The 14607-nt window shown below is 44.2% G+C and overlaps 1 long non-coding RNA gene across 1 annotated transcript; it reads left to right on the top strand.

Annotated features, from left to right (window-relative positions):
* Positions 1–280: 280 nt before the first annotated feature.
* Positions 281–12670, top strand: LOC311203506. Its single transcript, XR_014617978.1, has 3 exons — positions 281–358; positions 3186–3287; positions 12641–12670. It is a non-coding gene; the product is annotated as an uncharacterized lncRNA (long non-coding RNA).
* Positions 12671–14607: the final 1937 nt, after the last annotated feature.

Below are 14607 nucleotides of genomic sequence, written 5' to 3'. Positions count from 1 at the left end.
GGTTGGTGTGCCTATCTCAGGTAGAACTTCTTTTTTTTGTTTCCCCTCAAAGGACACAAACTCAGGGTTTTTTTTTTCTCTCTAACGATCAGTGAAAGTGAATTTGTGAACTGAAATTATTCAACGTTGTGAGGAAGCAGGCAGCTATTTGTACTTTGTCCACCGACTCCAGCATATTAAGTGGCTAATTTCAGCAGCCTGGCAGGCGAAGCAATGTTTGCTGTCACAACATCACATCTGATTTCCCCGTAGGAAGTCCCTCGCACACCGCGTGGAAGCAGCAGTTGTTCCCACGTTCCTTCCGACGTGTTAAATGACAGTAATGGATGCAGAGCCTAAAGCCCTCAACTTTCCAAAGGTAAGGGAGTTTGCAGTCTTGTCACCGGTGACAAAACCAATTTCAAACAGGAACTGACACGCTGCGTGGAAAGGGGCAGGAGAGACCTCTGCAGTTCGTTAATTGAATAATGGCAAACCTGTGGCAGTTGTTACGGGCGGGTGTGCTTTACACTTCTCTAGCAATTACCTGCAAGGCTCCAGGAAGTTAAGCAGCACTGACACCAGGGAGCTGCCTCGAGCCCCAGGCCCGTGTCAGGTAGCTTTGCCACGGAGCTGAGTATTGTTGCACTGTAGCAGTGCAGTGTCATATCCAAGCTATGAAGCAAGGCAGCGTCAGTCGCTGCTCGGTGCTGCAGCTTCTCCACGCTGGTGTACCCTCTTTCTGCTCAGGACCCGGCTCTAGGTGTGTGTGGGGACTGCTGATGCTGTAGTGGCCTTTATGAGTAGCTCAGACACTGTGTAAAAGCCTCCAGGTACCTGGCCTTGCCATGAAATACAGAGTTGGTACTTGCAGTCCCTCTCTAGTCCATATGGACAAGGATCCTAAAACAAAAGCCCTGCCAGTCAGCATAGGAATCTGGGAGCCAGCAAAAAAACCACCCCAAAACATGGGGAATCCATTTTGAGGATCCCTTTGCTCACTATCATCTAATTGCCTGAATGAAGGCTGCAGAAATTTCTTTCAAGGTAAGACACCGAGCTCACCATCTCCTCTGGAGGTTGTTTTCATCTGGCTTTAAATTATTCAAAGTGCTTGCTGCTTTCTTTCACACTGTGGGCAGAATTGCTGGGTAACAGCCAGCTCGTTACAGCTGTGCACAAGTGGGGATCTGGTCTGGTATCTTTGTCAGCTCAAAACCATTTCAAGCCTTTTGGTGCACCGGCAGCCCCACCTTCAACATTTTTCAGTCTCATGGGTGTTTTGCCACAGGAGAGAAAGGACAGTGCAAGAACATGGCTCCAGAACAAGCACAGGTCTGCAGCCCCATGCTGAGGTAGATCAGCATGGAGGGACAACCTCTGCTTCACAGATGAGCAGTCACTGAGTGGGGGAAACCAGTCACGGGAGTTGGGACCGTTTAAAAGCACTCAAGTCCTTACTGGGATTGAGCCATGAAATTCAGAGTTTTCCCCCGGAAACAACTTCATATAAGCAAGCTGTGAGCAAGGAAATTCAGTGAGTGGTGCTCTAGCTGTGTTTTTAGCTGGCATATTAGCTGGTGCCCTCAAGGGGAAGGAGGGATTAAGGAAATCGGTACCCAACAGTGAACCATCTGCCTGCAGCCCCCTAAGTGACCTGCTGAGGCTGGGATAAAAATCTGTACACTGCTGCAAAGTGGAGAAGGTTGAATATAAACAATATAGTCCTGGCAGAAGGAGCCAGGGGGTTTTCACACTCTTTTGGCTGTCCAGATTCATTAGGGCAGTGAAGTTGTACCTCTGCTGTTCTGTCTATTCCTCCATATTCAAGTGTAAACAGGTTACACTGACTTTGTAAATAGGCCTTGTGACACTTTCATTTGCTAAGTATTCCCCATGTCTCCCATTCCTGAAAAAATCATGTGTGATTTCAGAAAATCAGTAAAAACATCATCTATTTCAGATTTTTGCAAGATTTCTGATTAACCCTGGGGGTGGAGGGGAAGCATTTATTAGCATGGCTTTCACCTTTTAGAAATCCTGCATCTTAAGCTGTACCATTGCATGGAGCCTGCCTTTTTTAAAATTTCATCTTACAGACTCTAAGCATCTTATTTTCCATGTAATGTAAGACAAAGATAAAATAATTTAAAAATCATTAATAAATCAATAGTATGAAAGGAGCTAAGGGGTATTTTAAGTCACTGACAGAAAGCGAGATTTATTGGACCACTTTTTAAACAGATGGCTGCATTATCACCACGCTTCTCAGCTAAGGCCATTTCAATTGCTACCTCAATTTGGAGGGGCAAAGAGTTAAAGGCGATACAAAATAGAAGAGCAAACAGTGACCACTCTAAACACTTAGAGGAAAAGATCAAATCTTTGTGGACGGGTGCAGCCTTTTCACAGGCAGACATAAAAACTCTGTGGCTAACAGGACAGAATACTAATCGGTTCTTTGAAATGAGACTTTACTATTTTGTACCCACCAGAACATTAATTCACAGCCTGCACAACAGATGACACCAGTCATCTGTTTATATTATGCTCAAATATTGATATGTCCAATAGATTAGTACATTATTGATTTATAAAAGCTATCTTGGAAGAGAACATGTAACTACTGATTTTCACATGGATCATCCCATGTCCCGTGTTCTTGCCTTTTGCTTCATGACCAGAGCCCACCAACAACATCTAACAGGGATTACTAGCCTTCCCTGCCTCTGCAAAGCCCTGACTGCACGGGAGACACCCTGCATGTGTACTAAGCTCTATTAAACCCTTAGCTACATCAAATAATACTTAGTCTACCTTCCAGATGATGTACTGATACCTCACTCAGTTACGTGGCATCATCTGCAACTGCCGCTTCCACTTAGATGAGATTCTGATGCTTTGGTTTTCTCAGCTCTATTTTTGGCCAATGTTGCCCTGATATTTTGAGCTTAATATTTTTACTCTAATAGAAAACATTTGGTACTGGTCTTGTCATCTTTCTAAATTATTTTCCTCCCAGCCATTGCTATCACTCTGGAAGTCAGTGTCAGTTCCCACCTGATGTTCTGAAGGAGTCTGATGTCCCTCCTGTGATTTCCACACAGCTTATTATCCATTTTTCTTGTTCATTTTAAGGTAGTATTGGGGGCATAATTTTTACAGATTCCCTTCTCTTAGCCCCAAAGCTCTTTATTTCTTTTCAGGTCAGCTTTCAGCTGCTGCTACAGTCTTATTGGACTTTCATCCCATGGGAGGAGAACCAGAGGCTGAGCTCATTCTGCAGATGACTCCTGTGAGCCTGCAAGGTATATCTGACTGAAGAGTGTGAGGTGACTGGTCGTAATGGAAGGGATGGTGGCAGAGGAAAAGATGAAGAATCGTGGTGGTTTGACCCTGGCTGGAGGCCAGATGCCCACCAAGGCCGCTCTATCACTCCCCTTTTCAGCTGGTAAAGGGAGAAAATATATATTGGGAGGCTTAGAAGTCGAGATAAGGACAGGGAGAGATCATCCCACAATCAGTGTCATGGGCAAAACAGACTCAGCAGAGAAGAAAGGAAAGAAAACACTCTGATGTATTACACTGCACTGCACACCCAGTGACACCAGAGGCAGATAATGAGAAGCACGACCAGTTCTTAAAGCACCTCCCCCCACCCCTCCCTTCTTACCAGACTTCACTTTAGTCATGCCCTTCTTCCCCTCATTGTGGCACGGGGAGGGACAGGGAGTGAGGGAATGGGGGTTTCAGTCAATTCCTCATGAGTTGTTTTCCTTCTTAGCCAGAGAGGTGTGTGGGGGGGTGGGGGCCAGGCGCATTCCCCACACTCTTCCCCTGCTCCAGTCCTCCATGAACGTCTCCAATGTGTTCTTTCCCACAGGGCTTCAGCTCTTCACCAGCTGCCCCAGCGTGGGTCACTGCTATGGGGTGCAGTCATAAATGATATAATGTCTCTCAGTCTCTCAGGCCCAGGCTGCTCCAGCCTGGTCCTCCATGGAGTCACAAGTCCCCTGCAGCAAACCTGCTCTGGCGTGGGTCTCTCTCTCCTCAGGCTGCAGGTCCTATCAGGAGCTTGCTCCAATGTGGGCCACAACATCTTCCATACCTCTTCACCCAGTCCAGCGTGGGTTCCCTGCTCCCCATAACCTTCCATGGGCTGCAGGGGGACAGCCTGCTTCACCATGGGTTTCTCCACAGGCTGCTGGAAATCTCTGTCCACCACCTGCAGTGTGTTCTTCCTCCCCCTCTCCCCTGACCTTAGTGCCTGCACAGTTTCTTACATTTTCTCACTCCCTCCTCTGGTGGCAAAATGCAGCTGCTTGCATTTTTTTCTCTTAAAAGTGATTCCCAGAGGTGCTGTGACATCGCTGATGGGCTCGGCTTTGGTCAGTGGTGGGTCCAACCTTGAGCCAGCTGGTATCTACTCTGTCTGGCCTAGGGGAAACTTATGGCAGCTTCTCACAGAAGCCACCCCTGCAACTCCCCTCCTCCACCAGAAGCTTGCAACGCAAAACCACAACAGGAATCAAACAGTGTGAACAAGAGAAGACAGAGTCTATGACTGAACTGTTTTTAACCAGCACAAAGGCCCCCCAAAATTAGTGGATAAACACTGTCAAACAGATTCAAAAATTCTTTTTGCAGATGGAAACAAAATTAAACAGCAGAAAATCCTTAAAATCCTTGCTTGGCAGGATGCTTACATTCATTTTAGATATCGACTGGTATCCTATTGAACTGGTTTCAGTCATTGGGGGCAATTAGACAACTTTCCCAGAGGCACCAGAGTCTATGAGAAAGCAGCAGGAACTCCATCTCCTTGATCTTTAAAGGTCACTGGGGACAGTCCAGCATCAATGGGGAAATGGTCCATGCCGCTCCATTGCAGCATGTATCCCGGCGTCCTGCTGAGAGCTGGAGGTGCTGCTTTCACCTGCCTCTCCACTACACTTAGTGGGTGGAGGGTCACTGAGAGCATGCTGTGACTGCTGCAGGAGTTGTCAGCTATCTGGTGAAAGCCTCTAAAAGATTTTTTTACAGTCCAAGTATAACCAGGGTTATACAGAGGGTATCAGGGGCTCTTTTGTTAAAGAATATGGGATCCTCATTGTTTTCTGTGGAAGAAAACAAGCAAACAAGGAAACAACAAAACCTACCCCTCCCCCATCAAAAGAAAAAGATAAACAAAACATGTGACACTAAGATTTTTTGATATTTTTTTCCCATACTTTGTGGCTACAGAAACAGTCTCAGCATTACTAGGTGATCAGTCTCATTGCAAATTGCTAACCTGAAACGCAGCCTGTTTGTCCGCGTGGCTCAACACAAGTCAGCAAACTCAGACTTCTGGTTAAGATGAGAATATGAACAAGGGTAACGTTGCAGTAACTTTTAAGAAGTGAATCTCATCCAAATTTCAGGTATAACAGAAAAAAAGACCTGTCTTACTTGGAATCTTTCCTATGCTGAAGTAAAGGCAAGGTACCTGCAATAACACAAGCTTCAGGGAATCCTGAGCAATCTTACCTACCTCGTTGTGTGTACTGCATGAGAAAAATATCAAACCTGCACTTCACAAGTTCTTAGAGAGCTAGGATTTTACACAGAGACTGCTTACAAAGCAAGGAACAATTAAATTACTTAAAGGTTGCACAACATTTTTTCAAATCTTGTCTAATCTCAGGAAACTCGTGTGTTTACAGCTTTTACAGCTAGAGGAGACTGGCATAAACATCTCCTACCTGTATGGACCATGGCTACCCTACGGTATGCAGCATTCTTTTTCTTACAGAAAACTGGTCTTCCTCTGTATGCAACTGAACACTTGCAAAATCTGTAATGTAGCTCAAAGCACGGGATCTTTTACAGAATATTCATTTCCTATGTAAAAACCTTAAGTGGTGGCACATTCAGACATATTGTGAAAATCTGATTCAGAAGTTATCCCTTCTTTTTAAAAGGTGTCATTTTCAAAATGTTTAACTTTCACTTCTGTACAGGAACGTACCCCCAAAATTAACTTTCTTCTTGAATGAGTAACTCCCTCTGTGATCTAGTCACCCTTTAAACTAAGTATTTTAAATATGAAAACCTGAATAATACAGAAAAGCTGCATGCATACATTGGAATCCTATCTAATATGTCATTTTTTTTCCCTGGTAGCAGCAGTCTTTCTGCTTAGGAAACTGAGGCATAGGGAAGTAACAATGTTTGTCAAAGGATGCATGGTAAGTGACTGTCTGTAAAAATACAGGAGGCCAGCGCTGTCACACATTCATGACCCTTCTTCACAAATGCTAAGCTCTATCCTTGCTTATTTGCCCTTTATTTCACCTAGATTCAAACAAAAATATCAGGTGGTTTATTAAAATAGGGCAAATATTTGTGAAGATTCACAGCAATATTTCTGTAAATGGTGTGAAGACAGATACACATCAGAATGCACCAAACTGACCACATCACAATTGGAAGTTTAAAGCTGAAACCACCTAAAGATTAAAGCAGTGCTCAGCTCTGCAGAGCTGTGGCAAGCAGCTCACAAAGACAGACTCTCCAATGAGCAACCTGCAAACCGTGCCTTGTTTCTTTCTGTACTGTCCTGTTATTACCAGAGAGCATGGGAGGAAAAGATGTGTCTCCTAATACTCACTGAAGCTGTGGCTGGAGGTGACATCAAATGTCTGCCTGGAGTTATCCTGAAGGGTTTTGCCACATCCCTATGCGATATGAGTTAGTCTAGAGGCTCCTGTTGTCACAGGGTCGGGTACTGTGAGAGGGGTTAGACTGGGGGGTTGAATGGTGCTGTGCTTGATAATGTTTATCTTAAATTTAAATGTGAGTCCTGCTGATTGATCATGAGCCCAGCCATAAGCAAATTACATACACAGGTTGTGTCGGACCAAAATTATGGCAACAATTTAAGGTTTCAGAAAGATATTGGGTCATAATTTTACCATCTCCTAGGCAAGATGTGGCATTATGTACAGTAATCACAGTTGCCCTTTGATGTAGTGATCCATTTACCATCCTACATGCTATTTTTATTTCCTTTTCCACCTCTCCCTTAATTCAGGGAGTTCTGCCACACTCACCTCTCTCTCTGAGCCCTATTTGCTTCAATACAAAACCACATTGTGCAACCCCCTCGGAGTCTGGAGTTTTGAGGAGTTTGTTTGCAGCTTTCCAGCATTCAGGTGCTTGGCAGTAATACTGGAGAGCTGCTGCTGGCACCTCCCGGGCTCCTCATGGTGCTAAAAGGGAAGAGCAGGATTTGAGGAACAACTCTTATCCGAGTAATGACACCAGCTGGGTAACCCCCAAAAACACATGGTGGGAGTGGTATGAGGCTGCCTCTGCGTGGGCACCCTGAGCAGGGAGTGCAGACAAAGAGCAATGTGTTTTTCCTTCTTGTGATGTGATGAGGCTGCTTGTACTCCTTGTGCTTTCTCTGCAGTGTCGTCGGATACACAGTTTGTAGAAACAGCCACCAGCCTGCAGATTTTAAAATAATAATTAGCCATGACTAATACCTGGGCTAGGTTTCACACCTAGCAGCAGCCCCTCTACTTTGGATTCACACTGAAGTCGTCGTGGTGTTCTGGTTTCTTGGTTTACACCGGTACTGGGAGGTATGAGCTGGCAGAGGAAGCCACAGGTTTTGTCAGGGTCTTTTCAGTCCTGTCTCTGTGCAGAGCTGCAGACTCTCCTTTGCAGAGGTACCCCGAGGGGATACGTGCCATTTCAAATGCTGTCTAATGCTTTCTTCTGTGATGAGTTGGTACAAAGGCTGTTATAATTTATGTCAAGAGGCAGGTTAAATTAATCACTGTGAACCACAGCTCTATTTTTTGGGGGGATGTCGTTGCAATGTCATTACTTGGCATTGAAATGGTGTCTGCTGGCCTCAAACTGGTTAAGCCATGCATGAAAACGCTCAAAATATAATTAAAAAAAAAAAAAAAGAAAAAGAAAAAATATAGTTCTTGACCCTAAATGCTTATAAGCAAAAAAATGTTGATATCTGGATTAAAAACGTGAGATGTGGTTAGAAAGGTAGGAGTGGGATAGTCAAGCTTTAGCCGTATACCTCGATGTGGTCTGTGGATGCCTGTTGTCATCTTTTTCACCCGTGTTCATTCTCAGGAGGGTTTCCCCAGACAAAAATACAAACACAACACAGGGCAGGAAGAACAAAGACATCACAACCTGTCTGCAGAACTTGTCCAGCTTCTTGACTATTCCTGTTTAACATAGGCATAGGAAGTTTCACCTGAACATGAGGAAGAACATCTTTGCTGTGAGGGTGACAGAGCACTGGGACAGGCTGCCCAGAGAGGTTGTGGAGTTTCCTTCTCTGGAGATACTGAAAACCTGCCTGGACAGAATCCTGTGCAGTCTGCTCTGGGAGATCTTGCTTTAGAAGGGGGATTGGACTAGTTGGTCTTCAGTGGTCCCTTCCAACCCCTACCCTTCTGTGGTCCTGTAACATCTACTCAGCAGCGAATTATAATTGAGATTCCTTGAATCAGGGAAGCATATATATAATGTATGTTATATCGTATATATAATGTATGTTATATCATATATATAACATATGTTTTGCTACATTTTAGTGTTTTCTGTGCTACCATGATTATAATTTAACCTGTGACCATATGTGCCAAAAGGTAACCAATTGCCTTCCGGTCTTCAAAGCTGCTGTAAGAACAGAGCAGCAGAAGCTAAATGACTAGTTTTAACTATTTCTGATGTATCTGCCAAGGCTCATTCTCATTTCAGGGGGAAAATGATCTGATCCTTGTAGGTATCTACCTTCAGATTAAACGAATTCCATAATAATAGGGTAGAATTAATCTCTAAATTAATGTAACTGAATTTAGGAGTCCAGACATAGGTGAAAAGATGTGACCCAGGGGGGCCAAGTTTCCGTTATAGTTATTGCAGACTGAAAGAGACATTTAGCTACCAGCCAAAGCTGCTGGATTTAGCTGCTTCGACTCAGGTGTGCCTCAGTGCCATGTGAGATGCTCTGTGGTATCAGAGATGCCCATACACAGCTGATGGAACTGACACAAGATCTCTGAGAGGTCAGCATCCTTCTGGAGCAGCAGCTGGAGGCCACAGTATTTTCAAGCATCTCGGGTGACGCGAGATGTCTATGGGCAAGGAACTGAACAAAGTTTTAGGTGTTTGATTTAGGGTGAGCTGAACCTATAGGCTACATTTATCAATTACAGTAGAAGCTTAGACACTAGGCTCACATGTCATCTACACACAAGCAGCTTCTCAATCTCAGGGTGGTAAACCAGATGGAGAGAACTTTGTTCTGAGGAACATTTGTGGAAGAAAAATGCTTTCATTTCTATCTAAATTTATGCAAAGACAACCGATTTCTTTTTAGTTGTAAGTATCCTAAATTTCCCTACTCTTCCTGTGAGGAGAGGGAATTTATCAGGCATGTAAAATACTGAATATGAGTTCAAGGGAGGGGCTACATGGTAATTTCTAGAATAGCTGCCTTATCTGTGTCTTCATGAGCAATAGTTTGGCAAAAGCTGTGAAATCAACTTCAAGAAGCAGCTAAAATTTTTAGTTGTGGAAGAAGTCAAATTAAGTAGCAGAAAGCTTCCAAAGCAAACCAACCCCCCCATGCCAAACACTGGGCAGAACAGCAAACTCCGTGCTCGTGGAGAAAGGGAATTAGTTTTACTTGAATTGGGTTCTTCACATAACCACCATTGCCTGTAGTATTTCTGCAGCAGCTGATTCTAATGACTACTACATGGAAGCAGTAATTGATCCCAGGGTTACAAATTACCCATTCCATGTGACAGTTATTACCTAACCGGGTTTGATGTACCTGGCAGAGATAGACAAGGGCACAATTTGACCAGACACTTCAGTTGTTCTATTGCAAGGAAGGCCCAGGAAGCATTTTGACTTAACAAACAGTCCTGGGGAAAAGGAGGTGTTCTTCTTGTTGCCCCCGTGAAATACAGCGTGTCTCCAAAGACATTGGATTTGCTTTCACCTTTGTATACATGTAAGTAAAGGGCAAATAATGCAAGATCATTTAATACAGCACGAAGTATATAAACTGTGCTTTGAAACTGTTGCTGCTCAAAGGCAGGGGGTGGTAGATGTTGCTGAGAACTACATCCAGTGTCCACTCTGGACTTGAATTTGAGCATGTAGACTGCTTACCTTGGAAGAAAGGGACTGTACTTCTGTTGTAGTTTTGCATGGCTGGGTTCTGGTGGAGGAGAGGGCGCTGCGGGGGTGGCTTCTGCAAGAAGCAGCCAGAAGCTTCCCCTAGGCCTGAGGGAGCAAACACTGGCTGGCTTAAAGCCAGACCCACCACTGACCAAGGCCGAGCCCATCAGCGACGGTCATAGCGCCTCTGTGCATCATATTTAAGAAGAAAAAACCCACAAGCAGCTGCTTTTTGCCACCAGAGAAGGGAGGAAGAAGATGTAAGAAGCCATGCAGACACCAAGATCAAGCAAAGGGGGAAGTGAGGTGCTTCAGGTGCCGGAGAGAGAGATTCCCCTGTAGCCTGTGGAGAAGACCATGGTGGAGCAGGCGGTCCCCCTGCAGCCCATGGATAATGATGAGGAGCAGAAATTCCATATACAGCCCGTGGAAAGCCCCATGCTGGAGTGGGTGGAGACACCTGAAGGACACCGTGACCCTGTGGGAAGCCCATGTTGGAGCAGGCAGCGAAACCTGCAGTCCATGGAGAGACTGACCCACGCCAGAACAGGTTTGCTGGGGGACTTGTTACTCTGGGGGGAAATCAGGCTGGAGCAGTCTGAGCCTGAGGTTGGCAGCCTATGGAAGGGAGCTGCGCTGAGGCAACTGGTGAGGTGCTGATGCCCTGACAGAAGGGACTCATGGAGAAGTCCGTGGAGGACCATCTCCCGTGGGTGGGACCCCACGGTGCAGCAGGAGAAGGGTGTGAGGAATGTCCCCCCAGCCAAGAAGGAAAACAATTTGTGAGGAACTGACTGAAACCCCCATTCCCCCATCCCCTGCCCCTCCTCGTGCCACAATGGTGGGGGGGCGGGGCAATAAGGGAGCAAAATCATGACTAAAGTGAAGTCTGCTAAGAAGGGAGGGGTGGGGGGAAGGTGCTTTAATATCTGATTGCGCTTCTCATTACCCGACTCTGGTGTCACTGGGTGTGCAGTGCAGTGTAATAAATTAGAGAGTTTTCTTTCCTTTACTCCATGTTGAGTCTGTTTTGCCCGTGATGCAAATTGCAGGATGATCTCTCCCTGTCCTTACCTCGACTCCTAAGCCTCTGGATATATATTTTCTCCCTTTACCAGCTGAAAAGGGGAGTGATAGAGAGGCTTTGGTCGGTGTCTGGCGTCCAGACAGGGTCGAACCACCACAACTTCTGTTCACAGCTCAGTTTCTTGTGTCAGACTTAGGTCAACCACTCAGTAAAATGAGAGAAAGAGAGAACTAGTGTACCAAACATCCCACTCACTTGCAGAGCTCTAGCCAGAATTCAGGAGCAGCGATGGCACTGGGAGATGACAGTAGCAGAGATACTTTGCAGAGTTACTGCGGCGTTTCACACATCGGTTACCATTTAGCCAGCCGAGAGCAGCCACTGACAGCTCTCTCACAGCACGCCAGACAAATGTAATACAGAAACAGAAAGCAGCAAGCATCTTAAATGAAAGTCAAAGACCATTACCTCGTTAAATCAGATTAAGTCTGCACAGAATTGTCAGGATAAATTGTGTGTGGAGGAGTATCAAGGACATAATTAAGGTATTTCTAAAAAGGGCAAGAGGAATTCCCGGTCAGAAGGACATGAGGCCTTTTCCTCCTTGTACCTGGATCCTTCTAAACAAGGGGACAGCTTTAGGTAAAGCAATGTGAGTGTGCATAAGGAGTCAGGATCTACGCTAAGAGGAAATACTATGGTATAAAATGTGCGCTGGACTTAAACTAGTGCAGCTTTTTTCATACCAATTACCACCACTCCTTTTCCTGACCATTTTGTCAACCCCTACTATGTCCATTCCAGGACTTCGGAAACATTTTTGTCGTAATGCTTCAAAAAAATGCTCTTATTTTAGAAGAACATATTTGCTCATAAAAAACCTGAGTCTGTACACTGTATGCAGTCATAACTATGTCCCCTACCAGTGACAAAAATATAACTCCAGTTTTAAAACAGAAACTGATGTTGGCTTTGTTTTAGAGGACAAGAATGTCAAGGGAAATCTGTGGCCATCATGCAAATACAGGATGTTACAGCAAAACACTGACTGGAAGCATTGTTGTCAGATTAAGATGCTCAATTTTTCCTCTATAAACTCTACCCAACTCTCTCTGTGAACCTACGGAGACTTTAAACCTACTTTCTTGCTTGCTGTTCATATTTGAAGTAGTAAGGTCAATCTCAGTCTGACTCCTCATGATCCTTCTATTTTTGGTGAAGTTATGTACTGCCGATAAATTTTTCCTAAGTACCTGTTCCTCTTTACTCACAAAAGCGTATCCATGCTATTTATACATTTTCTCTTAAAATAGTCTCTTAATTCTGCACTGATAAATTGCTATTTCAGATTTCTGTTAGAACCAGGAACAGCAGTCATTCCCTATTGCTGATATTAACATTCTTGATTTGGTTTTGCAGGGATCCGAGTGACTCAGCATCACATCCCTCATGATTAGGAACCGTTTTGCAATTTCACTTTACGATATATCAATAAAATTTTATCTTTCCCTTAATGTCCTCTTCTGAGATGAGCTTGCCATAAAACACATTCATGTGCTACTGATTTAGCTGTAGTTCTCTTGCTGATTTTTTTGATTGCTGGAGACACTTACCATTAATGTAAACCCCATCAACTCTTCCTCCCACCTCAGCTGAGAGTCTGACTGAAAAGCAAAGGCTGGAATCAAACCCCATCAACTCTTCCTCCCACCTCAGCTAAGAATCTGACTGAAAAGCAGACTGGAATCAATTTCTAATTTAGGAAGAAAATAACTGCTTGGGGAAGAGAAATACTTAAGAGGGAAAAAACCCCAAACAGCAACAGCCATTGCAATTACTGTGTGAAATTAAGAAATGTACAAAAGCGAGTACAGACCATGGCTTAGTTAAGATGGTCAGATGTTCCAGTTCCGAAGTATCGGGATTGTTCCTCCTAAATTGTTATACCGATTGAATCAAAGCCAATGCAGATGTATGGCTACACCTGCCTTCTTTTGTCTGCATCCTCAGCACCTGCTGAAGCACTCACTTCTATCCCATTTCCTCCTGACAGAGCCAGATATTGCTTCTGTCTCTGCTTCAGCATGCGGTTAAGTGGCTGATCTGTCTTCCTCAGTACACCTTCAGCATCCTCTTGTTCTGACTTATCTCCAAAGCGTCCGGGTCCAAGAGAAAATAAGAAAGGAGATGACAAGAGAGGTGCTAGTGGGTGGTGGGTAACGCCAGGAGAAAACAGCTTCAGTGCAAATTAAAAGAAACTGATGCAAATACACAGCAAGGTGAATTAGGGTGGATATGGGAGCTTAGCAGAACACAGGTAAAGGTCTGAACTTTAGCCCCTGCTCCCAGGGATTGTGATGTAATTCTCAATCACTCTATAATGACAAACAACAACTCTTACTGACAGCAATCTATTTCAGGTAAAGAGGGCTGTGGAAAGGGGAAGCTATGGCTTTGAATCTTCTCGGGCAGGAAAGGGCACTGAGCCGAGATGCCCATGCTTTGAGCAAGTACTTGAACACCGACCTCAGGAAGTAAAAAAGAATGTGCTGTGACTTTTGAAAGTGATTATACATATTATGGAAAGCCAAACCTGAACTCTGGAACTACTTAAGACTTTAGAGGAGAAAGAGAGGCAGGCATACCTGGTTTCGATCATCCTAGTAGGACCTGTGCTCTGAGCTGCTTTGACCTATCAAGCCTGAGGTGCTTTCTGGACACGCTGAAGACCTTCTGTTACTTTGGGAACTTTAAAGTTCAGCATTAATGGAAATATGGTGACTTCCTTGGGCAGCTGAGTCAAGATTTTGGTGATTTAATTTGGATTTATGTGTTTGCAATCTCCTAAATAATTTCTTTTGCAGCTCAATTCATGACCATACAAGAAATCTACTTAAATTCTTTGGATCTCTGATGCAACCAAGATTGCAATTGTTCCTACACTTGTTTGGGCGTTAGACTGGCAGCTTTCCATGTAGTCAGATGCCCATGGACCAGGCTGATGTCTCTGAGACAGTTTTCAAAACAGGCACCACATAGCATATATACTGATGACAAATAATAGAGATATACAGATCTGTTTTCGCTCTGAAGAAGGTCTAAGGTTAAAAATAGCAAAATTTGCTTTATGTAACAGACCAAGAATTGCATTCAAGCTCTTTTCAGTATGCTCTCTAACAGCAATAAGACACAGAGGATTCACTCATTGGCTCATATATCAAGACACTTTGTTCGTGCCTTTCACAAGATGGCCTTTAAATAGAACTCTGATTTATTCAGAAAAAAAGAAATATATAAAAAAGAAGAAAAATCCTATTTGTAAACAGTACTAGAAGTATTTGGAGGGCCAAGCGGAAAAGCCAGCACTTAATTTTAAAATAAAGCTA

Source organism: Gallinula chloropus, assembly GCF_964237585.1.
Source record: "Gallinula chloropus genome assembly, chromosome: 1".
NCBI classification, from domain to species: Eukaryota; Metazoa; Chordata; class Aves; order Gruiformes; family Rallidae; genus Gallinula; species Gallinula chloropus.
Note: the sequence above shows the minus strand (reverse complement) of the source record. Positions and strands in the feature narration are given on the sequence as shown.